A 24,735-nucleotide genomic window follows, 5' to 3' on the forward strand; every position below is an offset into this window, starting at 1 on the left:
ACACAGAATCGGAAACAGGCTCCAGGCTCTGAGCCATCAGCCCAGAGCCCGACGCGGGGCTCGAACTCACGGACCGCGAGATCGTGACCTGGCTGAAGTCGGACGCTCAACCGACTGCGCCACCCAGGCGCCCCATGGATATCCCTCTTTTTAAAGGCTAAATCATATTCCATTGCATATATATATATATATATATATATGTATATATATATATGTATATATATATATATATATATATATATATATATATATATATATGCTATCTTCTTTATCCATTCATCCATCAATGGACATTTAGACTGTTTCCATACCTTGGCTGTTGTGACTAATGCTTCTATGAACACTAGAGGAAGGATATCTTTTCAAGATAAGGATTTGATTTCCTTTGATTATATGCCCAGAAATGGGATTGCTGGATTAGGGTAGTTCAATTTTTTTACATAGATATAATTGACATATAATATATTAAGTTTAGCTGTGCAGCATAACACATTCTATATGATTCTATATTTGTATATGCTGAGAAACGATCACCACAATAAGTCTAGTGAACACACGTCACCGAACATAGTTACAATTTTTTTCTTGTGAAGAGAACTTTTAAGACTTACTCTTTTAGAAAATTTCAAATATACAATACAGTATTATTAACTACAGTCACCATGTTGTGCATTATATCCCCATGACTTATTTATTTTATAAATGGAAGTTTGTATCTTTTGACCATTTTCACCCATTTTGCTCACCCCTTACTCCCCACTTCTGGCAATCACCAATCTGTTCTTTGTAACTGAGTTTGGTTTTCGTTTCTGTGTGCTTGTTTGTTTGTTTTTTTGACTCCACATATACATGAGATCATGCAGTATTTACCTTTCTCCGATTTATTTCACTAAGTATAATGACTTCAAGTTCTATGTTGTTGCAAATGGCAAGATTTCCTCCACTGGATGTAGATATAAACTTGTAGTGTTTTTTTTTCACTCCTCAGTGAGTTCACTCCATTCCTCAGTCTTTACCAGGAGTAAACTCACTGCTGGGGTGGCTTTGAGAAGCCTAGAGAAAGCAATGTCAGTGCTGAGTGATGTGAAAATGATCAAGTTGCCCTGGCAGAGAGTAGAGCAAGAAATAAAGAGGCTGAGGTTAAGTGGACATGTTGCAATGGATGTATTACACAAAGTGAAAAAAAAACCACTACAAGTTTATAACGGCCCAGAGGACACATGAGGAATGAGTTGTGGGAGGACCAGCTTCGCTATAAAGTTCATTTCTTCTGCAGGCCAGAACTAAGAGTGGGAGAGGAGTCTGGTCACAGAGCTGAGTTCCACACGGGGATGATTGGACCCCAAAGTAATAGGGACCGGGTCCACCACGCCACAAAATAGGCCAGGAAACTGAAATTATGATTAGAACCAGCAAGGGTGAAGGGGTAGAAAGAGGAGTGACAAACAGAACCCTGTGGAAATGGTTCACAGAATGTGGTGTTCTGAGGCACAAAATAGAAAGGCAGCTGAAAAGGGTGTTATTTAACATACACAACTAGAAAAAGGCCAGAATTAGAGGACTTAGAAACTGAAAGTAAGATCTTTTGTTTAGGTCTCAGTCCTGAGTCAGTTTTTAAACCAGAAATCTTTTGACAGAACTGGTCTCTATGTTCCTAAACTGGAGGAACTTGCAGCACTGCAATGAATATATACAATTCCTCCAGGACTTGCCCAAAGGAAACTATGGCCATTTACTCAGGTACACTGGAGAAAGTGGTTCTTAGACATTTTGAAGATTATTGGACATAAAGTCTGAGTTGGCATTGATGCCTGGAGACCTAAAGTATCATCATGGTTCCACTCATAATGGAGATTTATCAGGACTGGGCAGTAAATGGAATCCTGGCTGAAGCCCAGCTCACAGTGGGCCTCCTTAGTCTCCATACCCTCCCAGTGGTCATTTTCCAACTTCCTGAGTACAATATTGGAAGTGATATACTTGGCAGTTGGAATAAACCTTACACTGGGTACTTGGCCTTTGGGGAATACTAAGCTGAAATCTTAAAAAATGACTTAAAAGAAGTGAATCAAAAGTAGGATTATATCCTGGGGCAGGGGAGACATGGCAAATATTAGTTCTACCAGTAAAATCCGAAAGTATCAGGAATAATGTTCCTTATCTTATAATTTCCTTTGCTAACCTAGTTCCTGCAGAAACTGGATGGGTCATAGAAAATGACTGTAGACCACTGCAAGCTCAGCCAAGTGATAGTCCCATTCACAGCTGCTGTGATGGACGTGGAATTATTCCTGGAGAGGATTAATAAGGCTTTCAGTATGTGATGTGCAGCTGTTTTGTTTAGCCAAGGGGATCAGGAACAGTTTGCATTTGCCTCAGTTGGACCACAGTATTCACTGGCAGGGTTGCATCAGTGATATGTTAGCTCTCCTACCTTATGTCATATTCTGAAGAGGTATGTACCACCTGGAGTCCCATAGAATATCAGACTGATTCATTAAAACAAAGGCATCAAGGGGTGCCTTGGTGGCTCAGTCGGTTAAACGTCCGACTTTGGCTCAGGTCATGATCTCATGGTCCGTGGGTTCGAGCCCCGCGTCGGGCTCTGTGCTGACAGCTCAGAGCCTGGATCCTGTTTCGGATTCCGTGTCTCCCTCTTTCTCTGACCCTCCCCTGTTCATGCTCTGTCTCTCTCTGTCTCAAAAATAAATAAATGTTAAAAAAAAAAAAAAAAGGCATCAAGTTGACCAGCCAGGATGAGCAAGAGGTAGCTAAATTATGAGAACTTTGTTCTATCACACATATGCTCCAAAGGGCAGAATTAAGATTCAGTGACCTGTCACTTCAGTCAATTTTTATTCAGGGACATGTCAATCCCTAACCACAATGAATGAAACACAGCTCTTGATAGACCTCTTTGAGTTCTTGAGGCAACATATTCTGAACCTAGGAATACTGCTTCTGACAAACTGAGTGATAGTGATTTGAATGACCAGAGGCTACCAAATTTTGAGTGACACTTAGAGCACCAAGGGCTCTGTAGCTGGTCTGGGCTGTAGGGAAAGGTGTTCGGCTAGTAGGTCCAGATGACACCCTTAAGCCTTATGGCTCTAGAGATGTCAGTGATTGGAAAATATATAGTATGTAGTATTTGTCAAGCTCTTGTGAAAAAATTATAACAAAGTGCCCTGGGGTTCTATTTGTGTGCCTGTCTACAAGTAGCTCTTGGCAAGTCCCTGGGATTCTGTAGACATGGAGCACTAGACGGCAGGCCACCAAATGATCATGCTTCTATGATCTGGGTTATGTCAGACATGCTACTATGGTCTGAATGTTTGTGTCTCCCCAAAATTCATATGGTAAAATCCTGACTCTTAAAGGTGATGGTATTACAAGGTGAGGTCTTTGGAAGGTGATTAGGTCACACAACTGAAACCCTTATGAACGGGATCAGTGTTCTTGAGATCCTTAGCCTATCTGCCATGTAAGGATACAATGAAAAGTCTGTAACTTGAAAGGGAGTCCCCACCTAACCATGCCGATACCCTGATATTGGACTTCCAGTCTCAAGAACTGTGAGAAATAAATTTCTGTTTATAAACTGCTCAGTTAGTGGTATTTTGTTATAGCAGTCTAAACAGACTAAGACCCTTCCAAGTCATAAAGATGTATGGGCCCAAATAGCAGCTCATCCTAAAAAGGAAACTGAGCAGGAAGAGGAGGAACAGATGAGCTGACTGAGCAGAGATCCCAGACCCCCAGACCTTCCACAACAGTTCCATCAGGGCCATTTCCCCAGTTCACACCTATGACCCTACCAGGGAAGAGGTGGGGTAAGGAGTCCATACCAGTAGTTAACAGAGGAGGAAATTTCCAACTTCTAACTTATGGATGGGTCAGTTTGATTTGAAAGCAAAAGCGAAGAATGGATGATGGCTGTATGATGGTCATATTCAGGGCTGATTTTGAAAGAGTTAGGAAAATACCTTCCCATTAGGCAGAACTATGAGTATTACATCTGGCCATCCACTTTAAGCTTTTTATGTGGGAGAAAAAAAAATGGCTGAAGGTGAGAGTATGTGCGGATTCCTGGAAATTACCAATGGCTTGATTGTTGGGTCATGGGCCTGAAAAGACAATTATTTCTATAGCAGATACCTAAATGTTACAGTTTACTGAGGATTCAGTATCAAAAATTACATAGCTTTCAACTTGCAAAAAAAGGACATTTAGTAAACTCATCACCTTTAGAGAGTTTTCTCTATGTCAAAAGAAATTTCTTTTGAAAAATTTCAGTTTTCGGTCTGGGTTTTAAAATATGTACCTTTAAGTATGTTGTAGCTTTTCAGCCATATTTGGTGGCATTTTTCCTGTGTGTGTATGTGTAGAAGAAAAAAGTAAATGCAATTGTTTCCTCCTCTTGATGGAAAACAACAGTCACCAAAAACCACGACATGCTTGTATTTTTTCCACTGTGGAATCTTGAAAAGGAAGATGCCAGAGTGTGATGACATATATGTTGCCACCAAATACTTTAATTATCACATTTCTTCATGGAGCTTAGTATTTTCTTAGATGCAGCCACCACAGAGTGGGATGTCAGTGATCCAAAAAATTAGGCTTGCCTCAATATGCTTAATGTCAGGATTTCTTCAAGCATCTGTTAAAGTTTCAGTTTTTTCAATTTAATTTTCTTGCTAGCTTAATTTTTGTTAGTTAGGAACATTATTTTCAGACTTTCAAAGTTGACACGCTTACATATGCTGTATAACCACCCATGCTTTCTGTATAACAGATGGGGAAAATCACGTGTCTTTCAAAGCATTTTCATCGTAGGGTGCCTGGGTGGCTCAATCGGATAAGCATCGGACTTCAGCTCAGAGTATCTGACTTTGGCTCAGGTCATGTTCTCACAGTCTGTGAGTTTGAGCCCCACATCGTGCTCTCTGCTGTTATTGTGGAGCCTTCTTCAGATTCTCTATCCCCCTCTCTCTCTGCCCCCACCCTGCTTGCACGCTGTCTCCCTGTCAAAAATAAGTAAATATTTGAAAATAAAACAGCGTTTTCCTTCTCGTGGTAAATATGTCCGTACAACTTGATTACACATCACTGTGACAGACTGTGACAAGGAGATATTTTCTCAAATGGTAATTATGTGTTGTTAGGTGCCTAGTAGAAAGTAGAAAGAAAGGCACCTAGTAGAAAGATGCCTAACATGAAATATTTGAGTGTTCGTGCATACCTTAAATGTAGTGATTCCTCTTAAGTATGAATGTTTTAAGGATTAGTACTCTCACTTTCTTATGAAACCATTCACCATCAGATGTGAAGTTTCAGAGAAGTTTTGTGTCTGTGTAGATTTTGGTCCTTTACTGGAGACATTTGATCATTGTTCCTCAATTTTAAGCAGAGATGAAGCTATTGCAATAACCTAAGGGATCCTCTAGGAGTCATTGTCCCTTTTATGCTTTCATACCTATCACTTACTAATTATACTTTCAAAAGTGTGTGTCCAAAGCTTTTCATGACATCTTAACGCATCCTGCTTGAGGGTAAAACTCTTAGCACGACATTCAAGAACCTGTATGAAATGTACTCATCTCACACTTTCTAGTCACATCTAGTACCATTGAGTATTTTATGTGATAAAAAAACGGGGGCATTCAGCTCCCTATTTTTTCTCAATGCTCTAAAAACCTAACCAGGGTCTTAGACCTCTGTGTTTCCTCTAGAGTACCTACCACAATAGATAAGACATAAAGGAAATATAAATGCCATGGATTTAAAACTAGATGATTACCTTTTCACGGCGCCTGGGTGGCTCAGGCAGTTAAGCGTTGGCTCTTGATTTCTGCTCAGGTGATGATCTCCTGGTTCGTGAGTTTGAGCCCCATGTTGGGTTCTATATTGGCAGTGCAGAATCTGCTTGGAATCTCTCTCTCTCTACCCCTCCCCACATCTCTCTCTCTCTCAAAAATAAATGAATAAAATTAAAAAAATAAAAAAAAAATAAATAGATGGTTACCTTTTCAACTGCATGAAAAAGCTATTACAAAAATGTAAGTAGCCTGTTGGAATATAAAAAACTTGAGTGCAAGACCTTGAATACAATCCATTCCTTGCCAAAGATTCAGCATTCTGATGAAAGAACACATTGGCAGGAGGTGGAGATTCTCAGTCCTTCAGAAGGAGAAAATGTGTGGTTTTAAGGAGCAATAGTTAAGTACAGTTGAAAAAATTCACTCTTTATGATCAGAAATTTTATGGGTAAATTGCCTTTTGTGACCTTCTTGAAAAAAATGAATAGTCCACAATACTGCTGTCACAGAAGAAAGCATCTGAGTTCCAAAGGCTTGAATTAAAAGAAAAAATTTTATGTACAACCTTGTTGTAGGATGAGGACTATGTTTCCAGTAACCTACACTCAGAGACTTATATTTTAATTTAGAGATAGTCTTACGTGCCATTTGTCATTAACAATATGACAGAGCCAACTGGGAAGCATATCTACAGATTAATGGCAAAGCAGAGAAGGCTCAGATTCTTTACAGTATGTTCGTTATTCTTCATGAAATCTGATTAGCATACATTTTGATGATGATTCATCTCCTTTGCACATTAGTAATATATCATGTCATTCATCACAAAGATAAATGTTTATCCATTTATTTACTCACCGTACATATTTTGAATCTCTTCATACCAGTCACAGAAGAGGCAGAAAAGAACAAGATGCTCTCTGCATGAATCAGCCTCTAGGACATCAAGGTAGGCAAATAAATATGGACACACACATGTGGCAGTCCAATATGGTAAATGTAACAGTAAGAAGCATGTTAAATGTAGAGAGCTATCACAAATATAGTAATTAACTCTATGCATGTATGTATAAAAGCTTTTCTACTTATCCATGCCATGCTAATTAGGAGTACTCTAAGGAGATAGAGTATGTGTGAGGGTATGTGTGAAAGCATGTGTGTGTGTGTGTGTGTGTGTGTATGTGTGTAATTATTCCTAGCTGAAGAAATATTACGTGTAAAAGAATGGAGTTATAAAATATCTACTCCACTACAACATAAAACAAATTTAAAGGAAATGAGGCAAGAGATTTAGATTGGGACCGTATCAAAAAGGGTTTTGTAAACTAACTACGAGGTATGGGCTTTAGAGCATAAAGAATTATAAGTCATAAGCATTATAAGTGGGAGAATCAAGCTAAGGTTTTTGTTTTAGAAAAATCAATTTGGTGGCAATAGGAAGAGTAAACTAGAGGGAGAGGGCAAGACTAAACACAAGAGCCTATGAAAAATTTGCAAGAGAGTTTATAAGAGATTGAGTTAACATGTAAAAGAAAAGAATGATGGATAGATTTGATAAGTAGCAAGGAAGAGTCACTGAAAGTACTTGACCAATTTGATGGGGGGGAAAATGCATGGAGAAGAATCTTGTGAATAGCTTACAATATAACATGAAGAAACTGGTAGAGTGGTAGTGATTCCAATACAGGAAAAAGAGGACACAATTGATAGCATACATCTTGAGCTGAGAACTGGATGAGTGCACGTAATTCAGCTTTCAACAATAAGATATCAGAAGAGGAAAATATCATGTAGATGCAGATTTAATAATAAAGTGGATACATTTGTAGATTTTTCTTTGTTTTTAATTTTTTTAATGTTTATTTATTTTTGAGAGAGAGAGAAACAGAGTGTGAGCTGGCAAGGGGCACAGAGAGACGGAGATACAGAATCCGAAACAGACTCCAGGCTCAGAGATGTCAGTACAGAGCCTGAAGTGCAGCTCGAACTCACGAACTGTGAGATCATGAGCTGAGCCGAAGTGGGATGCTTAACTGACTGAGCCACCCAGGCACCCCATTTGTAGATTTTTCTTAATGACAAAAAAGTCTCTAAAGAATAAGGGATGTTATGTTGACCAGAGAGGACTAATAAGCAGTGTTATGGAGTCAACTAAGCTAGAAAGTAATGTTTTTTTTTAAACAATGTTTTCAAATAAAGTCACGTTTTCCTGTATCACTCAATTTCTCCAGTATAAGATTATAGATATCAGTTATTAGGCCCAATTCAAGGCTGATGTATTGAATATTGAGATCCACAGATTAATGTTATAAATGACTTCTGTGTATTTGTGTGTATTATATATATATATATGCATATGTATGTGTATACTTCCATATACACGTGTATATTCTCTCATTTTCTGCCTCTCACACATACATATATGCACACAAATGTACATATAGGTATACGTATGTACACATATATATATATGCATATATGTGTGTGCATATATGTGTGCGTGTGAGTATTTGGTACATACCAGGAATTCACATAGACATGAAATTTCAGAGGCAGTTCGGCAACAGGAAGCTTTGTATAACATCCTGAGATAAAGAGAGGTGGTAGCTATTTGAGGATACAAAGGGGAGGAAATCATTAGCAGAAAGGTGAGAGGAGATATTTGGAAAACAAAGTTGCCCTATTATGCAGATAACTCTCTTAAGTAAAGAGGAATATCTATTAATAGATCTTTTCGTGGTACAGGCCCTTTATCTAAATTCTTTTTAGGCAGTTGGGGAGGAGATCAAAATTTTTTTCTGAGTTTTTGGTGCCTGGATTGTTTTCAGTGAACAATAATCTACATGCCACTGTGTCCCATCTAGGGGCAGCCTACTCTTGACCCCTACAGTACACACACACACACACACACACACACACACACACACTGCTTTCAATTATTTAGTCAGTCAACCAATACTTATTTGACTGCATCATTGGTAACAATACATGCAAAATAATTTAAAGAGAATTTTGACATACATTTCATTTGGTAACATGTTTAAGCAGTAAAGTTGGAGAAAAGTAGGTCTTTGGATCACCGGTCCAGGGCAATTTCAACTCTAATACATTCGCTGTCATCCAGCTGCCTACATTTATTTCTTGTTATCAGCAGGGTATGGTTAATGAATGTTAACCAAAGAATACTTTTTTTTTAAAGGAAGCTCAAATAAGCCACAGGATTTGAAAACTCAGTATGAAACCTAGTACATGAATATGTTCATTATTCTTTTCAATCGTTTTCTTACAGTTTTTTTTAGAGAATCTGCTGAGACCTCTTTAAAATGTGGCCTTTGACACTATAAGAACCAAAATTTCTCTTTTAAGAGAAATTTTTTAGTCTTTGATCAATAAAGCCAAAGAAGACCCGTAAAATTACAGTACTATTGCTTAACAAATTGTCATATGTATTTTTTGCTTAAGTAAATCAAAAATTCTTCCTTTATTTTAAGTTATCATTCCAAACTTATAATAAATCTCTTAAATTGGGTACCTCCTATTGAGAAGAAGAATGAAGATTATTGAATCACACACATAAAATGGCTTTGCTGCAAATTATATACATTGGAATGATATGTAAAGAAATTGAACATCTTTGTTAACAAATTTTAAAATAAAAAGTCAACTTTTGTTGGGAAGGGTATCTAGGTCAGTCTTGTTAATCAAAAATAATGAAAAACCTAGAGCTGAACTTTATAGATCTATCACTTTGCATAGCCAAAAGATTTTAGGCGAATGCAATCTTAAAACCACACAGATTAAACATATCAAAACATTTATTAACCAACAGGATTAGAATAATGTTGAATTTATCAAACCAAGGGAATCTTCTTCTTAAAACATTTTCAGATTGAGAAGAAATTGCCTAAAGCCGTTCTTCTAAAATCGCAGTGGTAAGGAAACCTTCTGTCTTTTCTCCCTCCCTCTCTTCCTTTCGTCCCTCCGTTTCTTCTTTTCCTTTTCTCTTTGTTTCTCTCATTCCTTCCAAACTTTCTAATCCAATGTAAACAAATACTTCTGTAAAATATATTTGATGTTTGCTACTGATCCCTGCTAACTTCTTATCAAATCTCCTTCTCTGTGCCACAAAGCCCTCAACCTCACACTTTCAAAAGCCCCTGTGTCTGTAAGTACCCCAGTCTTGTATCCAACACTGAAGAACTGTGAAGGATCTGAGATTTCACCCTACTTGCGAGTTCATAAGCTTGCAATTTCGTTGATGCTGGGGGAAACATGAGACTCCTTGGTCAAAGACAAAGTCCTTTATTATTCATAGCACAGTTGAACAACAAACTCGCATCATTTTCCCTTATCCCAAGTCTCACAGGGAAGCACACATGGGCCCAGATGGACTACGTTTTACAGAGAGGAACCCTAAACATAGGGGACCCAGATCTTTTATAATGGGGAAGAACCTGTCCATCCTTCCTCTTGTGGGAGTTATTACCTTTATTATACTAGACAAAAAGCATGCTTGTTCTAGAGGGAGACACTAACTTCCAAGGATTTTTGCTATACAAACATCCTCAAGAAGACAGCCTGGTTTAAAAGCAATGGGCTGTTCTACTCACAAAATGTAAAGAAATGTGAGATTTATGGAGAATTGGCTACCAAAAGTAGTTGGCTTTGTCTCAGAATTTTAAAAGTGATTTCTAGGTGACTGGGATTTTTGCTATCCTGACTTATTTCTCTAATTTAACATAATGCTTTATGTACTTCAATCTCCTACTGCTATATACCCTTTACACTGTCAGTGGACATATCCATTTGTAAAATCTCAGGCACCTTGGAAACATTTAGACAATGGTCAGTCCTTTTGACCCTGTCTTGCAGAGAATGTAGGTGATGTTTGCATGTTTGCTTTCTGGGATTTAAAAAAAAATGTTTTTATTTATTTTTGAGATAGACAGATACAGAGCATGAGCAGGGGAGGGGCAGAGAGAGAGGGAGACACAGAATCTGAAACAGGCTCCAGGCTCTGAGCTGTCAGCACAGAGCCTTACACAGGGCTTGAACTCACAGACTGTGAGATCATGACCTGAGCTGAAGTCAGACGCTTAACCAACTGAACCACCCGGGTGCCCCTCTGGGATTTGTTGTAACTTATCTTGTTCTGCTTTTGCTAAACAGTTGACATACTCAGCCTGTCTTTATCTAAGAATCAATCACTCAATACGAGATCCTTATATGTCTCAATACAATCTAAATATCTTTGTTGTGTGTGTGTGTGTGTATAAAATATTCATTTATTATATATTTGTTTTATATTTACATATTTTATTTGTATGTAACATATAGTTAAATATATATATTATATGTATATATAATATTTTTTACACTTGATCTTAGCCAAAAGGCCGAGAAGCAATATATATAATATATAATATAAATAATATATATTTATATAATATATATAATATATATTTATATTATATAACATATATTTATATAAAATAAAATATATAATATTTAATATATATTAATATAATATATAATATATTTATTTAATATATAATATAAAAATATATATAATATTTTTTAACCTTTTTTCATTCTATTTTCTCCACTTATAAGTGTCACTTTTTCTGCACTCAGACCAGTCCCACTGATGAGAATTTTGTGGAGGTGTGTATTTAATTGTATAATGTTTACTTTTTCTATTGCTTCATCTTGTTACATGGCCCTTTATATTTAACTATACTTTATTATTAATGTGTTTTTATTAGTTTCAGAACAGCAGGGATAAAGTGATAATGGCTGCTTAATTTCTTTGGTACATTGGCTAGTAGAGCACTGGTGTATTAAGATGATAAATAAGCATTGTTTGGTTATTTGATTATGTTGCAGTGTTTTGCAATATTCAGAGAAGGCAGAGAAACTTGAAAGGAAAAAATGTCTTCTATTGAGATAATACAACTCTCATTTCTTTAAAAGGAAGTAGTTTTGTGTTTGTCTCATCTGCCAAAGGGCTATATATTCTAAGCCATATTAGGGCTCTGTGGGGAATAAACTATGCACTTCAGATGTTTTAACCTTTAATTGGTATCGAGACACTGCGGACCAGAGAAATATCCACATAAACAACTCATGATGAAAGTGAATTTGAAAAAGCAAGATTGGAAATGAGGCTGCAGCTGGAGAAGACACAGAAAAATAACATTTTCTTCTGAAAATTGAACAGCACCCTTGTATTTATTCCCTTAAAAAAATTTATGTGTCTTTTAAAAATGTATTATCTGTATAAATTATGAATGTAGTATATGTTTATTTAATCTAGTAAATCAGTCCAAAGTGTAAGGCAAATGTTTTTAACATCCTTCTACCATACTGAATTAACTAATGATAACAGCATGTCTTGTATTTTTCCATAACTTTATGAATTTTCATATGGACATAGATAAAAATATGCAAACCTATAGGTATGGCTTATTGGTATAGTTGTTTACTATAAAGACTGTAATAAACATTTATGAACATATTTTTATGATTTCTATAACTTGAATTTAAACATATAACAGCTATTCTTCTCAGTAAATTCAGAATTGATATAATTACTAAACAACTTCACTCTTGATGATGGTTATTGTTTAGTTTTTTTGCTTCTATGAATATATAAAAACCCTTGCACATAAAAATCCTTGCAGTAAAAATTCTTGTACTTATGTCTTCGCTATTTTATTTCTGTAAGATTATTTTAATAATAGGATTTCTGGATCAAAGATTATGGTATTTTAAATTTTAACAGCTACTAATAGATTTTTTAATGCCAATTCCCATATTACTTCCAAAGGTTCCCCAAATTTCGACTTCATTCATCTCTATGAGAATTCTCCTCACCACTATATGCTATTCCTTCTTAACATTTTTGTCAAACTAATGTGCTACATTACTTTATTTAATATGTATTTCTCTACCTGACTACTAACATTAAACACTTTCTCATGAGCTATTGGCCATTGGACTCCTTTAGCCAATTATCTATTACCAGTTATTTGTCAATTAGTTTACATTTGTTATTTTTATTGTAAGCATAAATCTATATTTGTTATTTTTATAAGTTTGTTTTTTTTTATTTTTGAGAGAGACAGAGACAGCATGAGTGAGGGAGGGACAGAGAGAGGTGGGAAGAGAGAGAATCCCAAGCAGGCTCCATGCTGTCAGCATAGAGCTTGATGTCAGCATAGGCTCGAACTCACAAAACCACAAGATCATGACCCAAACTGAGACCAAGAGTCAGATGCTTAACTGACTGAGCCACCCAGGCACCTCCATATTTGTTAGTTTTATGGGAAGCTTTAATTACTTGTTTATCATTTGTGCTGCAAATATTTCCCAAGTTAACATTTTTTTACATACTAGCTTTTGGTGTCTTTTGCCATACAAATTATATGTAGTGCCATATACCTTCGATTTTGCTTATCACAACTGAATTATCTGTATTGCTTAGGATGGTCCACCCATTTCTAATACTTTGAAGTTAACAAATGCTTCTAACACTATAGATATGAAGCAATCAAATTTATAAAAGATTTTCTGTGGTCTAGGCTTAGAGCTGAGTAGTTATGTGAGTTTGGGGATATTTCAGAGTCACTTTGTCCTACTCTTTCTTGTACTTATTTTTCCAGGATTTGGGATTGTCAATAAGACAAAATATGTCTGTATTTATAGCTATGCTTGTATCTGTTTGTATCCGTATCTATCTTTGGCAGAAGCACCTACTATGTTCCAAATATTGCTGTAGCTTTTTTCACAAAATGCTTATAACAACTAGAAAGCATTATGAGGGAAATCCCTTGGACTACTCATCAGCATTATTTGAACTGTTACTTGAAATTCAGAGAATTTCACCAATGAATGGGGTGAGGATTCCCACTAATGTTGGGTAAGGGGAATTGGCTATAATCTTCCAAACTCAATCTGAAAGTGCAGGTAGTAAATAGCATGGAACTCACCAGAACTGAATGCTTAGTTGCTCACCCAGAGGAGAGCTATGTTTTTGTTTGATTTCCTCTCGATGTAACATAGAGATCTCTATGTATTTTTCCTCCAGGTATTTCAGATTTATAGTCAAATCAGATCTAGCTTCCTATTGAATTTCTTTGATCAACTGCTCATATATAGTTACTTATATACATGGCAAGGGTAAGCATATAAAACTATAGTTAAGCATTTAAAACTCATCATTTTCTGTTTGAAACTCTTTCATGTCTTCCTTTTGCATTTAGAATACCTTTACCTCTGTTTACAAAGCCCTACATCTTCTAGCATCAGCTTTTGTCTCCCACCCATGTCATGTCTCTATCTTACTTGCTTTGTCTTCTCTAGACACACAGGCTTCTTATGACTCTTCAAAGACAGCAAGGTTATTCCTTCTGACTTGCTTGAGATTATTTCCCAGTGCTCCTTATCATGTATCAGCTTAAAGACCTCCTCCTCAGAAAAGTCCTCTCTTTTTATCCAGTCTGAAGCAGACATCAGTCACTTCCCATTGTTTCTTATTTTTAACTCCCTGAATGCCAATATATTTTTAGGTGAGAATGTTTTATCTCCCCTAAATAGATCCCTATGAATTCTCAAGAGAAGAATTTCAATACTGCCCAGAACTTCAGAGTTAAGAAATGAAGCTGGCGTTCAAGCACGTGTAGACTACATCCATTGCCCATTTAATAACCAGTATTTTGTAAGTGTTAAGAAGGATGTGGTCAAGAATATGAGATATTGCCAAGAAGAGTAGTTGACTGAATCAAATGCTATCTAGGGTTTACATGGCTTAGTAAAAAAGTCATAGAAATTTGACAAAGCTGTTTATTTCTCTGGAGTGATAAGGGCAGACACCAAAATGTATTATACTGAGGATGGAAAAATAAACAAATTTTGAGGGAATCCATGAAGAGACAAAGTTTTTCTTAGACTGAAAGATAATTTCTGAGATAGAAAAGCCTTAAGTCTCAGTTGTTGATAGGAAGGATCTATGAGGAGATTCTGAGGGTCAAAGAGTGGTGGGAGGGATAGTTCCTTGAGCGAGGGTCTCATGAAGATGGAAGGAATGGAAGAGAATGAAAAGGCTAAAGATAAAAGTTTAGCATAGTTTGGAAGAAAGAAAGGCAGTTTGGCATAGTGAGTAACAGTAAATAATTTGGAGTTGAACGACCTAATTTAAACTGATTGACATCATGGGGCGCCTGGGTGGCGCAGTCGGTTAAGCGTCCGACTTCAGCCGGGTCAGGATCTTGCGGTCGGTGAGTTCGAGCCCCGCGTCGGCTCTGTGCTGATGGCTCAGAGCCTGGGGCCTGTTTCCGATTCTGTGTCTCCCTCTCTCTCTGCCCCTCTCCCGTTCATGCTCTGTCTCTCTCTGTCCCAAAAATAAATAAAAAAACGTTGAAAAAAAAAAATAAGCTGATTGACATCAATTTCCTTCACTGAAAAATTAAATATGTAATAGATATTTTGAAGGGTTGTTGTACCTATTTGAGAAAATTAGAGTTAAATATGCATATGTTGCTCTGTGGTAGTTATCACTATGTGGTAGTTAAACAGCTTACCCAAAGTAAGTTCCTGGTAAGTGATGACCAAGACTTGAGCCCCTAGTACCAAACCCAGTGACTTAATTACTATCTCTTCTGCCCTTCAGGATAAAGTGTTCCCTAGATATCACCATGTCTCTTTTTCTTAACATAGGAACATGTTTTCTTGTACCTATAAACACAAACATGGCAACCCTCCAAACATTGCTGATATGTTTCATCTGAGGTGTTTGAAGGGAAGGAGACCATGGACAAATATGTGCTAGGAATGATTCACCTTGAATATCATTACTTGTAGTTATCCAGGTGGATGCTGAACTCCTACTTAGCAATATCATAGGATTAATTCATGTCATGTACATATAGGACAACTATGTCACTCTTCAAGAAAATGATTCAACTGTAGGCTGTCATATTTGCCCCATAATAAATACATGGTTGGTGGCAAGTGGTATTTACTCATGAGAAAGAAATATCAATTAAAGTGTCAAGATCAAAATGTAGCAGATATGTAGCACATTCCACATTTTTTTTTTTTTTTGGTCCTCCTTTGCCCTGCTTGATATTATATCTCCTACATATATGTGTTCTCTTTTTTTTAAGGGACTTTGGGGTCAATCCCAACAAGGTTTAATTCATGACCTACACTTTATAAATTTTGGAATTTTGACAGGTCACATAGCCTGTTTGAGCTTCTGGTTTTTCATCTATAATAAGTGGAAGTAAAACCTGCATCATAGTAGGAATGATAAAATGAAATTGAATAATGTACGTTTCATGCCTTACATATAGCAGGTAAGCTGTATACCTTGAAGAGTTGCCTCTCCCCCCTTGTTCATTTCATCTAATCATGGGATTGTAACTAGGCCTTCAAGGAAAACAATTTTCAGATGTGTATTTCTAGTTTCATATCTCCAATTGCGTAGTTTTTTTTTTATTCTTCAAAGCACAAAGCAAATAGCTCAATCTTAATGGTAACATTAACGATAAACTTTCTTCTTATAAAACTTCTAGTGTCTTGTATTTCTCATGTTATTTTTCATTTTTACCCTAATCCCTCTTTCCAGATACAGACTTTGTCAGTAAGAATTCATTAATTCAGGGGCTCCTGGGTGGTTCAGTTGGTTAAGGTCCAACTTCAGCTCAGGTCATGAACTCCCAGTTCATAGGTTCAAGCCCCTCTTTGAGCTCTGTGCTGACAGTTCAGAGCCTGGAGCTTGCTTCAGATTCTGTCTCCCTCTCTCTGCCTCTCCCCAATTTATGCATGTACATGCACTCTCTCTCTGTCTCTCTCTCTCACACAAATAAGAAATAAAAACATTTAAAACAGTTTTGAAAAAGGAATTCATTAATTCACTCAAGTAGGGGCATCTGGTTGGCTCAGTCGGTTGAGAGAGTCTTGACCTCAGCTCAGGTCATGATCTCGCAGTTCATGAAACTGAGTCCATTTCAGGCTCTGTGCTGACAGCAGGATCCTGCTTGGGATTCTTTCCCTCTCTCTGCCCCTCTCCTGCTTGAATGCTCTCATCCCTCTCAAAATAAATCAATTAACTTAAAAGAAAAATAATTTATACCCAAATCATTTTTAATCAGGTATAATTATTAATCCAATGTCCCATATCATGCTAGGTTGGTATGTATGCAATGTCTTGGCAGAAAAGTTACATAACCTGGCAAATAGATTTATTAATTATAGTTATCAGTGAAAATTAAAATGTGGATTTGATCATGACGTGTAAAAATACCTTTGAACAGTCCAGAGTCATATATTCAAGGGGAAAATGATATACATTTTAACTGTGGTACATTATTTAGGTAGGTTTGCTTTGTTTGTTTCTCTTAATGTAAAGCAGTCACCATATCCATATAACCACATAATTCTGAGATAGAGAGTATCTATCTTTTATTATCACTCAATTATTTCAGGGGAAATAATCTCTTTTCTACTTATTTTTACAATACTATAGAATTACCATTTATTTCCTAGAACAGCTTATTTATTTTCAGTTTATAATACATAATTCCTTCAATATAAATTTATGATTTGCTATCAGTATATCCCATAGTTAGGATCCCATTGCATTGTTTTTCATAACCGCTTAAAAATCGCATTTTTTCTTAAGGAATCTAGTAGCTCACAATACCTCTTATATTGATGGTCAATTTCATGCTACTTCTAACTACGCACAGAAAGCCAAACAAATTTGGATGTGGCATCCTGATCCTCTATCTTTCATTGAGTAGTCATTCTAATATTTACTGATCTCTATCTTAATTTTAGATATTTTTCTGATATGAAAGGAGCTGCATATGTACATGACATTACTGAGTGAGTAGTCATTCTGAATTTAAAAGTCTTATTTAAAATGTGATAAAAAGGGGCGCCTGGGTGGCTCAGTCGGTTAAGCGTCTGGCTTCAGCTCAGGTCACGATATCGAGGTCCGCGAGTTTGAGCCCCGCGTCGGGCTCTGGGCTGATGGCTCAGAGCCTGGAGCCTGCTTCTGATTCTGTGTTTCCCTCTCTCTCTGCCCCTCCCCCGTTCATGCTGTGTCTCTCTCTGTCTCAAAAATAAATAAACGTTAAAAAAAATTAAAAAAAAATGTGATAAAAAAAGTAAAAAAATGTGATTAAATGTGGTTTTAGGAAGTAAATCTTTTTAGTTCATTAAACTAAACAAAACTAGTTTATTAAACTTAAAAAGTTCTCATTTAATAAATATAAGTGCTGCTAATTTTCTAATCTTTAACATATCTAGCATCATATATTGACATTAATTCTAATTTTGGATTTAAGTGTAAAAGATAAAAGGAATTAAAGATTTGTTTTTACAAAATAACTTTGCTCCTTTCTAGAAACAACTCTTACCATTTTTAGATTAAAATACAAACCTATAATTTTCTTTATGACCACATGAAATTAGAATTATAATCAGAAAAACATTCTTACTCATGAAATTTTTTTGATTGGTTAAATCAAACACAAAATAATTATGAGTTTTTAGCTACTTTTAGTAAACACAATAAATTTACAATAATTTATTGTTTGAAATGGTCAAGTCTGTTTCACCAGTTACCTTTCCTAATCCTTAATGTTTATTGTGTTTAAAAATTGGATCTGCTTCAGAGGTTTCTGGATACTTATTTTATAGGAGACATAGTTAGGAAAAAAATATATATTTGAAGTATAGAGCATATCAGTAGAGAATAGGTATATTATATCACATAAGCAACATTAAAAATAATGAGAGTCTTAATTATCAAAGAAGTCAATTAATTAAGTCCAAATACTGGCTTCAATTTTGTACAAATAAAGTTCCTTCTATTTCTGTTGGGGAAAATGAAACAAATGGCTGGTATACTAGGTGTTATTTGTGTAAAGGAGCAAAAATTATAGGTATAAGTTAAATTTATGAAAGTTTAAGTCATAGGCCTGGTTTTTATCAAAACTATATAGAGTGTTATCCAATCTGATAATTGATGATAATGAAAAATAATTCTTTAAAGTTAATATTTACATATATGCCTTATTATTATAAGTGTTTACTTCAAAGGCGATAATATCAATGAGAATACCATTGGATTTCTTTATCTATACGTGACAATTTGGATAACCTTGAGATGTATGGTTTATAATAGGATAATAATCTTTTGAAGTAATTTCTTAATTTTGATAAGCTATGAGGCCCACAAAGGCATGAAGTCAGTTTATTTTTGTTTTACAGCTATAGCTTGAACTTTTAACATTGCATCCAAACCAAAAAAGATACTTAAATACACATTAAATGAATGCATGGATGAATTTTAAAATGATGCTTCATTTATTCTAATTTTATTGATGAAGGATTTTAACACCACATGCATTATATGAAGTACCAGTTATTATTACTAGGACATGAATTTAAAAAGAGAAACACTAAGATCAATAGCTACCTTAAATAAGACTTCAAAAGGAACTGTGACTCAAAACTTCATCAGGATGGCCTCAGCCTCAAGAGACAAAGAAGCCCTTTCTGACGATGTATAATTAAAAAGGGTTTAGAGAGAAGCTCTAATTTTCCATGGAAATAAATTCCACAAAATGACAGCTGTCCAGTTATATCTGGTTTCATAGGCTCTCTACAAGGAACTCAGTTTTTATTGAGTTTTCCACAAATATTTAGACTCAATTTTAAAATGTCACTTGCTCCCCCTCCACACCCCCCGCTCACCCCCCCCCCCCGCCCCGCCTTCCAAATTAAGGCAGCAACTGAAAAGCCAAGATGTAGTCCTTCATGTTTTGGATTTATAATCAACATTTTCTTTCTTGGACAAATGCCCAGTTCTTGCTATACTAGAATAGCAAGGGAAACAGGGAATTATTAGCTTATGTTGATTGTTTAAGTCCAAATGATTCCCAGGCTACAAAAATTCAAGTAACACTGAACAAGTTAATTTAGTAAGGGCGAGAACCAAGTTAGAAGATCACAGGGAAAGGTATTTTGGTTTTTCAAAAAATGTTTAAAAGTTATTGATAGCAGCAGTTTTGTAGTCCCACCTCAGGATGGCTGTCTTGAGATCTCTGACAAGACATACAATGCCCTCCGAGCCAGGTCCTGCTCTGTGCAATCTAATAGCCCTTTATTGTTCCTTTGTGAAAGTGAAATGTGTGACTATAAATAATTGCTTTTTATAAACATACCTAAATTTACTTCATCAAAGGAGTGCTGTCCTTTAAAATGAACATCTTGAGAGAGGGTCTATTTATTCCATTACACAAAGAATTTGGAAAACTTCTTGTATATTCTTGCAAATATGTGAGTCATGCAGAAACAAAAATCAATCTTAGAACTATTAAAAACACAGACTATTTGGGGGCTAAAAATGGCATGGCCCAATTCCATCGCTTACATTTTTCATGAGTCTTGGTTCCAAATGAGCTCCATCTTTTTTGTCAAATGAAATCCAAGTTTAAAATATAAAAGTCCGGCGCTACTGGGTGAGTCAATAAAATATACCACAGACTATAAAACTACTTCCAAAAGTGCTTTTCCAAAATGCCCGAAGGGATGGGGCCATCACTGAATTGGGACTATAAACTCCCAAGTGACTATCCGGATACAGGCTTAAAAAAATCACCAGCATATATTTTTAAATTACACTCCATAAATGATGGGTGCACAGTAAATGTTAGAAGCCTTAACATTTTTCTTGAGTTTTAAAATACATAATACATAAGTAGTAAGGTGGTACCCTAAGGAATACCTTTAATTTGTGAATTATTATGTATCTATTGTAACATGCTTATATTTTGAATGGGAATCAATAAACAAATGTCTGGCTCTTCGTTGTGCCCACATGATTTAAGCAGAGCAGTAGAATGAATAGAAAGTAGTAGAATAAATCTACTACTACTATTTTATTTATTTATTTTTATTATTTTTTAATGTTTATTCATTTTTGAGAGAGAGAGTGAGGGACAGAGAGAGTGAGGGAGAGAGAGAGAGAGAGAAAGAGAGCATGTGTTGGGGAAGGACAGAGAGGGATGGAGACACGGAATCCACAGCAGGCTCCCAGACTCCAGAGCTGTCAGCACAAAGTCGGATTTAGGGCTCGACCTCACGAACCGCGAGATCATGACCTGAGCTCAAGTCTGACGCTTTACCCACTGAGCCACCCAGGCACCCCTCTACTACTAATATTTTAGGCAAAATACCAAAGTCTCACCAAGGGAACTAAAAAGGAATGGTTTATATGTAAAAACAGGCAAGGAGTGACATAGAAAGAAGGATTATTGCAATGAAAAATTAAAGACTGTCTTCAGAGAAAATAAAATAATTTCCTCTTCCCAAATATAGCTTTAAATTGGAAGTCAAACTATCTTGCAGAAGTGAAATATTCCAGACATTTTTCTTCAAATTTTAAAATTGATTAATTAGAGGAAATTAATGATTGGTATTTCATTTTCAATTTCCAAATATATACACAAAGCTATTTCCTTCTTGAGCATTTTCCATATTTTGAAATGATCACATTTCCTGAAAGCAAACTCTAAATAAAATCAGATAAATAAGCACAACATATGCAAGTTGGATCTTAGACACATTTGAGTTTTCAGTTCACCTACAGGATATCATATATTGCACTTAAAAGTTAATATTAATATACAAGGCTGTCTTGTACCTTGAAGCCGTGAGTGGAATTAATTCACCTGCAGTATAAGACCTCAATCCAATTACTGAAAATCCTCTACTTTTCTGCCAGTCAGTCTTAGAGAAGCATAAAATCAAATGCTAGATTTAAAAAATCATCACATGCATAAATCATGTAAACTATCAACAAATATTAGTTGCGTCCCTACTGTGCATAAGACAGGATGGGATACAAAGAAATGGTTCATGACCTTGAGGATTACAATATATATAGTTGGTGAAAAAAGATCTATACCAGAAGTCTAGTAGGTTCTTTATGGTAGTACAATCCTCTGAAACTATGTAAAAAATTGTTTCAAGACAGGATCGGTAGAGCATTTATAAGAATATCAAATGAGAGAATAGTAAACATCTGAAAAGCTTCTAGAAAATTTACTGTTCTAAAGGTTAGCTATTATGACATAATTTCCTAAAGATGAATTCTAATTAGAAACTGGTAAGTTGTAGGCTTTACTTTGCAAATTCAGTGCATATTATTGACTAATTGAAGAAAGGTTAAGGCAGAAAAAAAATGGACAATACCAAATGATTCAAATTTGGCCCTTGATAACATAGCCAATGGGTTATTTTATAGCTACAACCCAATCGTTACTATAAAAGAATAATTTCACAACTGTCATGGCATTAAAATGACTTTGATAAGCATTACAGCATTAAAATATATTAAAGAATAGAAAAGATTTATATCTTTTTATTCGGTGCTTAAGGGAAAAAACAGGCAAACAAATGATTTGCTTTTGTTTATAGTCCCAATTATCCTAAGTACTTGGTTTAATTTGTTCTCTTCCTGATTAAATCTAGAAATATAAAGTTCTGATGAGAATGCATGTTTCTGTTATATGTTGATTGTGGATGAAGTAGAAAGGATATATGGAATTCTTTTCATTAAACTGGTATTTTATACTTTTATTGCAAAACATAAATGTTATATCTTACGGCTAAAGAATTAGCAGTTAATGTGCATCTACTGTTTGAAATATATGAGCAATTATTTAATAAAGCACACATATATAGATTATCAAATTATTAAAATCTTGAGTACAAAACAGAACCCAATATTGATATGCACATATGTGATATGTATGGGCCAGCATATTGATAACTGAGAATTCAAAATAAATTTGATCAATTGATGTAAAGTACTATTTGTGATCATTTGGAGTTGTGGGATGAGTAAAAAGAACAAGTCTATGTTTGTCTTATAAAGTTTGTACAATGGGATCACAAAGAAAGTAAAATTCCTTTACTTTCAGAAAAATAAGTGACTGTGAAAGTATTTTACTTTGTAGTGTTAAGTTTCATCTTACTAAGTACACAAAGCCCCTGAACTAATAAGAATCCATCCCTTGCTTCCAATGAATAGACTTCAAACTATTTTAGCCACGGGGGGGGGGGGGGGACTTATTTCTGATATAAAAACTTAAGGCATGCTTTTGATCCACAGAGGCAGGAAGGCACCATATGAGTTCTGAGAACACAGATCAACCTGTCCGACCCCTATGAACTGAATTACTTCTAATTGTATAATGGACTGCAGTCCAGCTAGACCAGCACCTCTCGAAAGGGCGTGCTTTTCCCAGAGAACATTGGAAATGTCTGGAGACAACCCATTGTCACAATTTTGGTGGGGGGGCAGCAAGGAGCGTGCTGCTGGCATCTACTAAGCAGAGATCACAGACACTGCTAAACATCCTATTGTGCACAAGACATTCCCTCACAACAAAAATTATCTGGCCCCAAATGTCAATAGTACCAAGGTTGAGGAATTCTGAGTAGATTAATTGTCTTCTCCCTGTTGACAAATGGATGAATTTGGAGTCCCACCTACTGATAAATCTATGGTCCAAGATAAACCCCATTGTATCCAGTACCAGCCAATCCTATCTGGCCATAAAAATATCCTGCTACAGTGTCATGGGAGAAATTAGAGGTGGGGTACATGGCAAATGCTAATATTTCTTTCTCTGTGAATCTATTTTCAACTTTAAGAACTTTTCGGTAAAAGTACTCAATTAATTAGTTACTGGAAGTGCTAGTTAGGGAGGACTGAATTAATGTTTTCCCCCACCCATAAATCACACACTGATTCAAGTTTCTTTTGAAATAAGTACCAAAGAGGTGAGATCCACATTAATGAAGAAAGTAGAAGGTACTTATACAAGATCTGGAAAGAGGGGAGAGAGAGTAATTCACAACACTTTGTAGGGACATTCATTTTATCTTGAAGGTAGTCAAATGACCCATTCGCTAAATATTCTACTAGCATACAAGGCCCTTCTATTTATTTCTCTATACACTAGATACTTACTATTTTTCATGACATTCCAGAGACATAAAAAATGTGAAAGAATCATTGAAACAAAGGTGTTTAAGGACAAATGTGTTGATCAAAGATAAAGATGGTAACCGCAATCTTGTCCATTTCTATCAGTGACACATTACTCTTTTTCATTTTTTAATTAAAAAAAAGTTATTTGAGAGAGAGAGAGAGAGAGCACAAATGGGGAGGCAGAGGGAGAGAGATAATATTAAGCAGGCTCTATGCTTAGCATGAAGCCTGATGGGGGTTGGATCCCACCACCCTCAGATCATGACCTGAGCCGAAATCAAGAGTAGGGCGCTCAACCTAATGAGCCTCCCAGGCACTCCTTATACTACTTTTTTTCTAAATCACAGTAAATAGAAGAGTGCTTGGTTGGCAATAAGTGTTCAATAAATGTTTATTGAATGAATAAGTGTTTATTATCCAAAACATGAACTCTCTTTCAATGCATTAATACTCTTCCTTTGTTTTATCTAGTTTTTTTTTTTAAAGCCAGATTTTTCCATTTTCCTGTACTTTTCTCACATTCTTTTATTCTCTCTTCTGAACGTGACGCTCTGAGAGGCACTTCCATTCTTGCCATGGTTTCCTGATTGTTTCTCATGACCTTAATATTAAATTTTTGACTACCGTGCTGCCAAATTACTCCTTTTAGAAGATATCGTTCTGCATACTCTCTACTACTTTTAGCACATTTCAAAGTTCTTTGCCAAAAAGGAAACGTCTATAGCTTTATTTTTTTTAATTTTAGTTTATTGGTTTAATTTCACTAATTAGCCTTGAATTGTACAGTTTATGTACTATATATATTTATATATAGTAGGTTACATATATATGTATATA

This window comes from Puma concolor, chromosome B1, assembly GCF_028749965.1.
Source record: "Puma concolor isolate L17-30 chromosome B1, mPumCon1.1.hap2, whole genome shotgun sequence".
Classification (NCBI taxonomy): Eukaryota; Metazoa; Chordata; class Mammalia; order Carnivora; family Felidae; genus Puma; species Puma concolor.